The sequence below is a fragment of the Halyomorpha halys genome, unplaced genomic scaffold, assembly GCF_000696795.3.
Source record: "Halyomorpha halys isolate HHAL.00 unplaced genomic scaffold, Hhal_1.1 Scaffold254.1, whole genome shotgun sequence".
Classification (NCBI taxonomy): Eukaryota; Metazoa; Arthropoda; class Insecta; order Hemiptera; family Pentatomidae; genus Halyomorpha; species Halyomorpha halys.
Genome location: NW_027109499.1, coordinates 673,905 through 685,384, shown reverse-complemented (window position 1 = coordinate 685,384; position 11,480 = coordinate 673,905). Strand labels below are relative to the sequence as shown.

At 31.7% G+C, this 11,480-nt stretch overlaps 1 protein-coding gene across 5 annotated transcripts in view; it reads left to right on the top strand.

The window, feature by feature from the left end:
* mrj (DnaJ heat shock protein family (Hsp40) member B6 mrj) overlaps nucleotides 1–11,480 on the top strand; it is a 376,384-nt gene that overhangs the window by 271,453 nt on the left and 93,451 nt on the right. The window contains exon 1 of one of the 5 annotated variants that reach the window (XM_014419922.2): nucleotides 10,860–10,892. The exons of the other annotated variants lie outside the window; for them this stretch is intronic. The gene's annotated coding sequence lies outside the window, so the exon portion shown is untranslated. Of the gene's footprint in view, nucleotides 1–10,859; nucleotides 10,893–11,480 lie in introns of those variants that run through there. 5 annotated transcript variants of the gene reach the window in all.

Sequence of the window (11,480 nt, the reverse complement as noted above, 5' to 3'; positions counted from 1 at the left end):
GCCCAACATAACATCCAACTATTATAATTTTTTTGCAGGCTATTCTTCACAGATCTAATCATTTTAGTCAAATTAGCCTAAAATTTATCTTAAACGATAAAAAAAAATTAATAAAAAGGTTTATAAGTTAGTGATAATATTGTAAGATAAAATCTAGTTAAAAATTTTAAAATTAAATTAAAAAGTCAAGAGATGGGTAAATTTGACTAAAATTATTAGAATTGTACGGAATAGCCTGTAAAAAAATTTTAATAGTTGGATGCTAGGTGTAAATTTATAGTTAAAATTGTCCTTGAGGATGACTAGGTTGGCCGAAACGTGGGAGATTTAAAATATTTTTATACAGTATTTGAGACTTAAATTGATAAAATTTATTTTATTTAAATCAAATGCATATTTATGCGAATTCATGAGAGGGAATAAGACCCCAATTGTTCGTAATAAATAGTCCATATTGGTTGATTTAGAAGGCTGAGAATCGATTCAAGGTCAATCTATCTTTAAAGCTGACCACACATCCATCATATTCACTGGGCCATCTTACAATGCTCTTTGTATATTGTTTAGAGCCTCTTTGTTTGTTTTGGGTCCTGTTATCTTGATGAGGACGGAATAGTTTCAGATCTGAGACGTCCATCTCAGATCAGATAGTCTCCGACACGTACAGTCCTGTTTCGACTTAAGAAGAAAAAAAAGAAAGCGGGGATGAAATTAATCTTCAAGAGGCTGTGCCGTGCTTAAGAAAGATTATTACTAAACTATTCAAGAGGCTTTGATACAATCTTATTTTGGTTTGTTTATAAAACTGATTATTTCATTCAGGTTTTTAAAATTTTAAAAACCAGGCTTAATTTCTTACAAAACGTGAATAGATAATTTCACAATTAGGTTTTTTATAAATAATGCACTAAAAACTCTTACAATAATGCAATACTTACTACAAGTATTCCTTATTATTTACAGTCTAATCTCGGTAATCCCTGCAGGAGTTTGGATTACTAAAAAAATTCGGATATGAGTGCACATAACTATGTTTATTTTTTTGATTTTTTTTTTACATATTTTATTGAGAATTTGAAGTTTTTAAAAACTTAAAAAAAAAAAAATTCTTTTACATCCCCAGTAATGCTAAATGGTGTTTTATTTGTTTAAACTATAAGTCTGTTCATTTAAAAGTGAAAAAAGGTAAATGTAAATGAAATATACTCTTTGTATGGATTTATTTAATATGTAATAAAAACAAAATGAAAGAAAACAAAAGAATTTTTATTCTACTATATATTAATTAATTATTAATTAGTCTATTATTCGATGATATATTCGAAATTTCTTCTTTATCAGTATCTAAGTTAAATACTGAAATTATAATTTCAGTTTTGTTGTTCACATGCATTTTGAGAGATTTGGTTATTTGGACTCAGAGGAACGTGTATTTCCATCGAAAACTGAAATTCGAAATTTTGCACAATCACAATACTTGCTTCCCCTTATTATATACTCTATATATGAGGATAAGATGGTGGGGGGGAGTGTTCAGCAAAAAGATAAACATAAACAAAAAATGTGTTTCTTTGTGTCGACTTTCGAGGCCTTCACCAGGGCTGAAAAAAACATAACTACTATATCAAAGAAACATAAAAATAAAAGGAAAATAATAAAAAACAAACTTGAAAATTTTGTAATATAACAAGTTTGTTTCTTTATTATTTTCTTTTCACTCTTATGTAATCTCTTTTTCTATTTTTTCAACCTTGATGAAGACCTGAAATTCGAAACGTTGGCACATAAATAATTTTTTTGTTTATTTGTGTTTTTTGTTTTGCTGTCTGTCCACCCCTCCTCCCCCCCCCCGACCATCTTCTCCTCATATCAATCTATGGTTAACTAATAACACCTCATTATATACTCTATAAAAAAAAAACAAGTATAGAAAATTGATTTGATATAAAATAAACGAACGATGTTTGATTTTAATCAATGTTTTTTTTTTATTTATTTGTTTATTAATATTTACAACTGTATAAAAAAATACAAGTAAATTTGATCATAATGACATAATGATATGATACATGATGTAGAGAAACTACCCAGTAGTAGAACTCTAAAAACAGTTTACAATATAAGGTTACGAGGCCATCTTCTTTTCAGGCGCCTCAGAGGATTGCCAGGAATGGAAGAGGAAGCAAGGTTAGAAACGAGTGGGTTTGGGTGGTTAGGGAGTTTATTATGGAAGGAATAATATCGGGTTCTGGTTAGATCGGTAACATAAGGAACATTTAGATCTTTATGGATTGTTTTATTAGTAACAAAATAAGGAGCATTGAGGATTGATTTTAATAAATAAATATAGATATTTTTTTTGGCCATAACTAGTTCAATAAGCCATTTTTGATTTGTTTTAATCTCCACAGTAAATTAGAAAAATATTATTTGAAATGTTAGAAAAAGTCCTTTCAACTAAAAACAAAATCTAGAGCGAAGGTGGACAGAAGGTGGGCATTTATTTTCTATTATGGTCTAGGCAATGCTCCCAACCTGAGTTGGGAATCTGGGTCAGTCCCTCTTTGTCACACCGTTCCTTCTGCACAGTTGGCAGCCCGTTGACTAACTCTTTTATCACTAGAGTACTCCACCATCGAGAGTGCTACATTAGAGATAAGTGCTGTCTAAATTGACAGTTTTCTGTCTAAAAGCATTCGGAAGGCTTTCAGGATGAAGAACAACGAAAAGGCAATTTGTTCCATAATAATCTACTGTCTCATACTATCACCTCTTCTTACTTTATCGCAAGGTTTCGAAAGTATTTTAAAGTTTTACTCTTGTTCTACTTTCCAAAAATGTCTTCAATTTTTTTTAAAATTTATGTATTGCTATTTACAACTGTACATTATAATACCTTTAGAAATTTTGATCTCAGTTCAAATTGAGTGATACAGGTACCCATTGGTAGCACTCTAATGACGTTTTACATTAGCAGGTCTCGTGGCCATCTTCTTTTCAGGCGCCTCGGATGATTATCAGGAATGGAAGAGAAAGCAAAGTAAAAAACTAGTGGGTTTGGGTCGTTAGGGAGTTTATAATCGAAGGAATGATATCTGGTTCGGGCTAGATCGATTACATATTGTACATTAAGGTCTATATGTATGATTTTATTTGTGACAAAGTAAGGAGCATTGAGGATTTTGGATTGTAAGGATTGGATACGAGAGGAATTCGAAGGTTTAATGAAGCTCCAAAGTTCAACTTCGTATGTTCAGATTTACCTTATTACAGTCATGTAGATCAGTCTTTTGTAATGAATTAGAAGTTTACACCGTTTGTCCAGTAAGTGCTGTAATAGTCTAAATCGACGTGCAGTATCCTGTCTTTTCAGTCTTGTGTGAGGAACCAGGTTAGTCGTCTGCCCAGATGTAGTCCAAGGTAGCGGATCTGTTCGACAGGGGTAAGATCAACATTATTAAAGGAGACTGTAGGGCAGTCGGTAGGTTTACGAAGATGGGTAAAGGTGATTTGGTGGAATTTGTTAGGATTCAAAAAAACATTAAATAGCAAAGTGCAGTTACTATAAAAGTTCATATTTTTCAATTGATGCAGAGTTCTTCTAGTTAGTGATTATTAAGTCATAGCGCATTTTTTTGCATTTCTTAATGTCGAAGAAAAATTAATAAAAAAGAGCAATACTTCTCAAGTATTAACAAAAAAAACAACAAAAAAATTGAATTCTACGTTGTTGCTGCGAAAAATGTATTTACAATTGAACAAATAATTTAAGAAAATACATGCTTCAGGACAAAATACCTAAAAATATGTTAAAAATAACAAATATTTCAGAAAATTTGTGATTTACAACAAAATATGTAAAAAAGGCCAAATATTTAAAAATATGTGAAATAAAAATTGCTTCTTTTGGCCAGAAATGTCTTGAAACATCTCTAGTTAGTAAGGAATCGCAGATATCATGGTCAGGTAAAAATATGTGAAAACAAAAATCCTATCCCTACTGTTTACTTTTATGGAAAGTACGTAACATTACGAACCAAATTTGATGAGTCGGCCAAGCATTGTTAGTAGGGGTAGTAAAAAAGTGCATGTGTTTGAAAAAGTAAAAAAAAAAAATAATTTTTCTTTCGTAGCTTCATATCTATAAGACTATCTGCAACACCAGAAAACTTAATAGAACATCATTTAAAGTAAAGTAAATTTTCTAAAATATAAGTCCTAATAGAGCTGTTTACGTTGAATGGTTACCGAGATAAAGCATTTTTTAAAAAGCAACATTTCATAAAAAAACAAGTAGTTTTTTAATTAATTTTTAATAAACAACGAATAACTCCGTATGCTGACATCAATTATTAAAATTCAAAGTTCGATTACGTTTCGGTCGATATCTCAAACGATTACCCATCGGTTTGGTGTTAATTTTAGTTCCTCACCACCTAAATATACTAAACCGTATACGCTCGTAGATAGACTAGATATTTTTTTCTCCACCACAGACAACCCCTTTATCCCCTACTCTATCCTCAGGGTTCCTTGATCACTATAATAATCCCTTATCCAGATCCCGATCTGGACTTATGCTAAATCCTTATCTAGCAGAGGGGCTATCGGTCCTCCGGATCGGGGAATACACCTTGTGTTTATTTATAAAATCTCCTATCTCTATTTCTTTTAAAGTATTCATTGCTTATCTTTCTTTTTTCTAAACCAATTTTATACCATTCTCTTTCATGCAAATATCTCCGTATATATCTGGAATAGATACCTTTTGTGATATAGCCCCTTTTGATCTCGATAGAACCTAGAAGAGGTTTTTTGCCCCGCTTATTTACCTATTCAGTAGAAGCAATCCACTTCACCCTTAGGAGGATTCTATTTCTTCATCATATTCAGCGACATCTTGTCCTGCTTCCTGCGCGAACAAAGGACCCGTATCCTTAATAAACAGTTCCTTGCCTCCACTCACTTGTTGATGCCCGGACCACACATGTTTGTTAATCAGTTTAATTTTATCTCAGATAACTCAGGTCTACATCTAAAATTTGATGATATGACATTATATGTCAATATTATAGACAATAAACCATTATAATTATTATATTATACAAATAACCTTATTTGTATAATATTATACAAATAAATCATTTTGTAATATAAAGGAGCTGAGGTCAGGGTTGCAGTCATTAAGGAAGAAAAAATAATAATAACTATTTATTTATCTTCTGCTGAGGTTTCGACCTACGTTGTAGGTCTTCATTAGGCTATATAAAGGAATATAAACATATTTAAATAAAATGTTATATATAAAAAAAAAAATATTAACTAAACTAATAAGGTAAACTTTTTTTTTATATTTTCAAACCCTCTTTATTTGAAAATAAAAAAAAAATAAAAATAAAAAAAAATAAATAAAAAAGAAGTTCACCTTATTAGTTTAGTTAATATTTAGCATCGGTAGTTTAGTGGTAGAATGCTTGTCTACACAATAAGGTGAACGGGCACATCAAAAAAATATGTTATTGATCTATTAATTTAATTAAATGAGGAGATATAATAATTGTTATAAAATAGTTAGTGTAAAAGGTCAATTAATATTACATATTACATACAAATGTATTGTAGAAGGAAGAATGTAGGATGGATAAAAGATAAAATTGTGTTTAGAAAAGAGGATTTTACAATATATAAAGAATAATAAAAATAAATGATTATATAAACTAATTAGAAAATAGCATAAAAATAGTAATATAAGAGGGAATAATAATAAGAAGAGGAAATGAAAAATACCTAAAAAATATTAGCTGGGAGTGTGAACTGAGACACCTCAATTGACAATAAAGGATTGACAGTTGGGGTCATTTCAAAAATGGAGAGGGGAAGGATATAAAATAAATAAATAGTTATTATTATTTTTTCTTCCTTCTATACCACAGTCTTGACCATCTCCTTCAAATTAACCAATATATATATACATTTTTTAATAATTTACACAGTTTATTAGCTGTTGATGTGAGTTATGCGACTGGTGGTCTGAATTTATGTTGCCATCTTTTTCAATGTTGATAATGCTTTAATTGGCGATATGCTTACCGGTACGTAATAAACATAAGACTCAGCTGTGGAATCTTCTAATATTGTAAAAAATTATTTTATCTCTCTTTTTGAAGTTTTTTCTTATCTTTGACAAAATAGTTTGTTTCCTCTTAACTGTTCATTCGTGTAATAGTTTCTTTTAAAAGCTTCCAGCTAAGGAGGATTGCATAATATGCCAAATAAAAAGTTACAAACCATGAAAGGTCAGGGGTGTAGTAATTTGTAAGGAAGTATTAACTATATCAACATTTGTGATAGGAGGTGATTTGGTCAGAATTACTCTTGACCGCCAGATTTTTACCCGACTAAGAGAACCTACTTCATGAGGCTGGGTGGACCCCGAACATAAAGGGCTGACTCACGGCTACAGTAAAACAGAAAATTATAATCTGCCACGGCCAGATTTGAACCCGGAGTTAACAGCACAGTGCCTTTTCACTGAGCCACCCGCTTCTACATTATTAGTTTATTATATTCATTTAAAATAATTTCTATATGAATCAATGAACTTTTGACTACAAGCTTATTCACCCCGGTGGGAAAGAAATTTGGATGTTTGTCAATAAATTACCTATCGAAAAACATTTTCAATATCACTGCGGTTATGAAATTAATCTTATAAGACGTCGTACAGGTGGTTAAAAAAAATTGAAGTCAGTGGAATAGATGTCAGATGAATTAGGCGTAGTTCAAGAGGCTGGTGGTACTTGAGAGACATTGGACTGTTGGAGTCTTCCAATATCTTAAAAATTTATTTTATCCCTCTTTTTTAATTTTTTTTCTCCTCATTGGCAAAATATTTGGTTTCCTCCGAACTGTTCATTCGTGTAATAGTTTCTTTTAAAAGAAAAAGCTTCCTACTGAGTAGGGCTACATAATATCCCCAAAAAAATTTAATAAAATATATTATTGCCTAAGAATTCTAGAAACCTGGAAACGATCTGTCAAGGTGTTTTACATAATTTATTCAGAATGCTATGTAATAAGTTCCGTGATTGGCTAATATCTAACGATTATACAAGATGGCTTCTTTACAAAGAAGCAGTCAGCTGAGATCATTCGTTACAATTGAAAAAGCAGTTTAAATACTTTCTCTTCCTTCTTTTATTCCGTTTAATGCTTTCTTATTAAAATGGCTAAGAAAGATAGCTTTCAAATTTAAACGGCAGAATCGCTTTGTATAGCTTTAATAAGTATATCTGAAACGTTTGAAAACATTTAAAAGTAATAAGGTATCTTAGGGATTTTTTAAAAGTTTATTTATTGAAATTTAAGAATATATATAATACTTGAAGAAGTTTGTCGGGGGATGCGGTCAGCAAAGAACAACATAAATAAACAAAACCATATTCATTTATTTTATGCCAACGTTTCGACCTGAGTTTCAGGTCTTCATCAGGGGTTGTGGCGTAGAGGGAAGATTGGTAACGAATCAAACGTCGGCATAAAATAAATAAATATGGTTTTGTTTATTTATGTTGTTCTTTGCTGACCGCACCCCCCCACAAACTTCTTCAAGCATTAATCTACGGTCAACTATCTACACCTCAATATATATAATAAGTAAATGTGATATGAGTTACGCACATGATGCAGACATGTAGAAAAATCTACCCATTGATAGAAATCTAATAATACTTCTAGAGTAGAAGATCTCGAGACCATAATCTTTTCAGACACCTAGGACTTACAGGTAATAAACGAGTTGGTTTGGGTGGTTAGGAAGTTTATCATGGAAGGATTGGTATCTGGTTCTGGCCAAATAGGCAAAATATGGAACATTTAGGTCCTGACAAATACTTGATTTATGACAAAGAAAGGATCATTAATGATTTGAGATTGTAAGGATTATTTACAAGAGCTATTGGATGGTTTAGCGGATGTTCGAAGCGGTAAGTCCATATAGGGCTTATTATAGTCATATAAATAAGTCTTTTTAATTAGTTGAAAGTTCAGACCGTTTGTCTAGTACGTGTTGTAATAGACGGAATCGACGAGGTTTTTTAATTTTAAAATTTAACCTGTCTAAATACGGAGTTGAGGTTTGGGGCTCCAACTAAAGAACTCCTCTCTTATCCAATCCTTACAGTACAAAATACTTCGTAAAATCCTTACTGCTCCTAACATTGTCACAAATTAAGTCATCCATCAGGACCTCAATGTTGCCGATTTGGCCAGAACCAGATACAAATCCTTTCAAGATAAACTTCCCAACCACCCAAACCCACACGTTTCTAACCTGGCTTCTCCTTCAATACTTGATAATCCTCCTAGGCGTCTGAAAAGAAGATGGCCCACAGATTCTTCTTCTCTTGTAAGTTAATTGGAGTTCTATCGATGCGTAGATTCTCCACATGCTTTTATCATGTTATTTTATATATAATAGCAAATTTACTAGTTGTATATAATTGTATACAATTTTAAATAACAATAAATACATATTTAAAAAAAAATCTACAGGCTTTAGGTCTCCAAGATAAAGACAAAATATTAAACAAATAACTCTTTCCTATCAGTTATATAATTTCAAGGAAAAAAATCAATTTCTATCACTTTTTTTTATATAATAAAAAATAATAAAATATAATCTGTATTATATTTTTTAAATGAACGTTTCACTCTTACATTTCTCCATTTCACTCTTACCCAGCGCTGCTGAAAACCTTGTACGATTTGGTCCTAGTTGTTATCTCAGTTATGTAGAATCATCAGTTATAAAATAATTTAAAGTCATGTGTCTGATTTACGACGACGCCCTTACAATCTCTCAAAGAGGTCTCAACACCAAAAATAATCTCCCCTAAATCCCATAATAGGTTTATCTTAACTAGGAAACATTTTCAAAAAGTGAGTAGAGCAATGTTTGAAAAATTTTATCTCGAGCGACATTGTAAAATAGAATCGCTACACATCGATAGTACTGGGCATATCGATAGTACAATGCACACTGTGGGATAACCAAGAGCTGGTACGCACAATATCAGGGTCAGGGCCAACAAGTCACTTTCTCAGGGGTCAAGGGAGTTCTTTCTGCTCTGTATGCGCAAGGCTCAAGTCTTCTGCCTTTTTCTGTACAAGACTAAAGCCCAGTTTCTACGGTGATGGTGACAGTGATACTGAGACAGTTGTGTGTTGAGTGACGCCTTAGCAACCTCGAGTCTGCAGTGGCGCACAGTGATGAAAAGTTGGAAAAATCCCTCCTAAATGAAATATGTCAAATAATGTTGTTGAGTGTGGTTTCTTACATTCATACACCTATAAACTAATTCACCGTAATAGGTTCTTCCATCAAAAAATAATTTTGATAAAGCCATAAGCTTGCGATCTTACAAACCTAAACATATTAAACTGGACCATGGGCCGGAAATTCCGCCCAGGTGAGGATTCTGTAAAATATTTTTATGATTTTTATTACTCGAATTCCTCTCGTATCCAATCATTGAAATTCAAAATCCTTCGTAAAACCTCAATGCTTCTTACTTTGTCACAAATAAAATCATACATAAAAACCTTAATGTTCGACATGTAACCGATCTAGCCCGAATCAGATATCTCTCCTTCCATTTAAACTCCCTAACCACCCAAACCAACTAGTTTCTAACCTTGCTTCTTCTTCCATTTTGTGACAATCCTCCGAGGCGCCTGAAAAGAAGATGGCCACGATACCTGCTAATGTAAAACGTCATTAGAGTGCTACCAACGGGTAGTTTCTCTACACGCCTATAACACTCCAATTTAACTGAGATCAGATTTACTAAAAGTAATATAATGTACAGTTGTAAATAGTAATACATAAATTTCAAAAAAAATTTGTATGTACTTTATAAAATTATAGATATTTTTTGGAAAGTAGAACAAAAGTAAAACTTTAAAATACTTCCGAAACCTTGCGATAAAGTAAGAAGAGGTGATAGCAAGAGACAGTAGATTATTATGGAATGAGATCAGATTTACTAAATGTATTATAATGTACAGTTGTAAATAGCAATAAATAAATATTTAAAAAAAAAAGTATCCTTTCTAAATACTCCACTAACGTCTGTTGAACTGATTCGATACTTAGGACTCCATCTTGACAAGAGACTTGGAATCCACGCACAAGACTGAAACGACAAGAAACTGCTTTTAGATTTCGATTGCTACAACACTTACTTGACAAACGCTCTAAACTTCCCATTCACTACAAAAAATTAGTATACGCTACGATAATCAGACCAATTTGAACTTATGGAATTGAGCTCTGGGGCTCCACCAAACCATCAAATTCCTCCCGTATCCAATCCTTACAATCCAAAATCCTACGTAAAATCCTTGATGCTCCTTATTACGTTACAAATAAACTCATTCACAAAGACCTTAACATCGTTGCAGAATTGGCCCAAAACAGATATGCGTGTTTTCATTTCAAACTCCTTAACCATCCTAACCCATTAATTCTTAATCTTTCATCCTTAACAATTCCCAATAATCTTCTGAGGCGTCTGAAAAGAAGATGTTCACGGGACCTTCTAATTTAAAATAATGTTTGAAGTACCACCGATGGGTGGTTCCTTCCCAAGATTTTCAAGTGTATATGAAACATACAACATATTTACTTATTGTATTATTTTGTACAGTTGTAAATTACATTAAATAAATTTTTAAAAAAAATTTCATTATAAAATTGAAATTTTTAATTAATTAATTAAAATTATAAAAATTGTACATATTTTAAAAAAGTTTTTATTTTTCATTTATTAATTAAGTTTTTTTTTTTTTTTACTGGTGATTCTACGTTTCATATATACTGAGTTGATAGAGTAAGTTTTTGTGATTACATGGTTTATTTTCATTAAATTTATCAAAAATTGGAGTGAACTAACTAATTTTTTCTTTATTTTTTCTCCTTTTGAGTTGTTGTATACCAGTAGTGCCCCAATATTCCCGTATTATTCACAAGTACCTTGTCAAGTATTGGGTTGTAAAATAAGTTGGTAGCGTTTTTTACTGGTGATTTCAATAAAAACTTCAGATTCTTGTATATATTTTTAATCAATTATATATGACCGCTTATGATCTATTACATGTTGCCATCTTTCAGGTAATTCAGCAATCAACTCCTCTATGTGCGGTTTGCTGTCCTCGAGCGAATTAAAGTTTTCCCGTTAAGAGAGTTTTGAAGAGCCCGAAATAAGTGAAAATCTGTTGGAGCAAGGTCCGTTGAACAGGGTGGGAGGGAGATCACAAAATTTCCAGTTCCTAACCGAGCAAATCACTTACGTACGGTGCTTTCTCCCAAGGTATAGGGTTTTATTTTTAAGCCCGATAGAACTTGAAATTGTAAAAAAATAACACAAAAAATTAAATTGTAATCAAAATTTTTTTTTATTCGAAAGATCAATACGTGA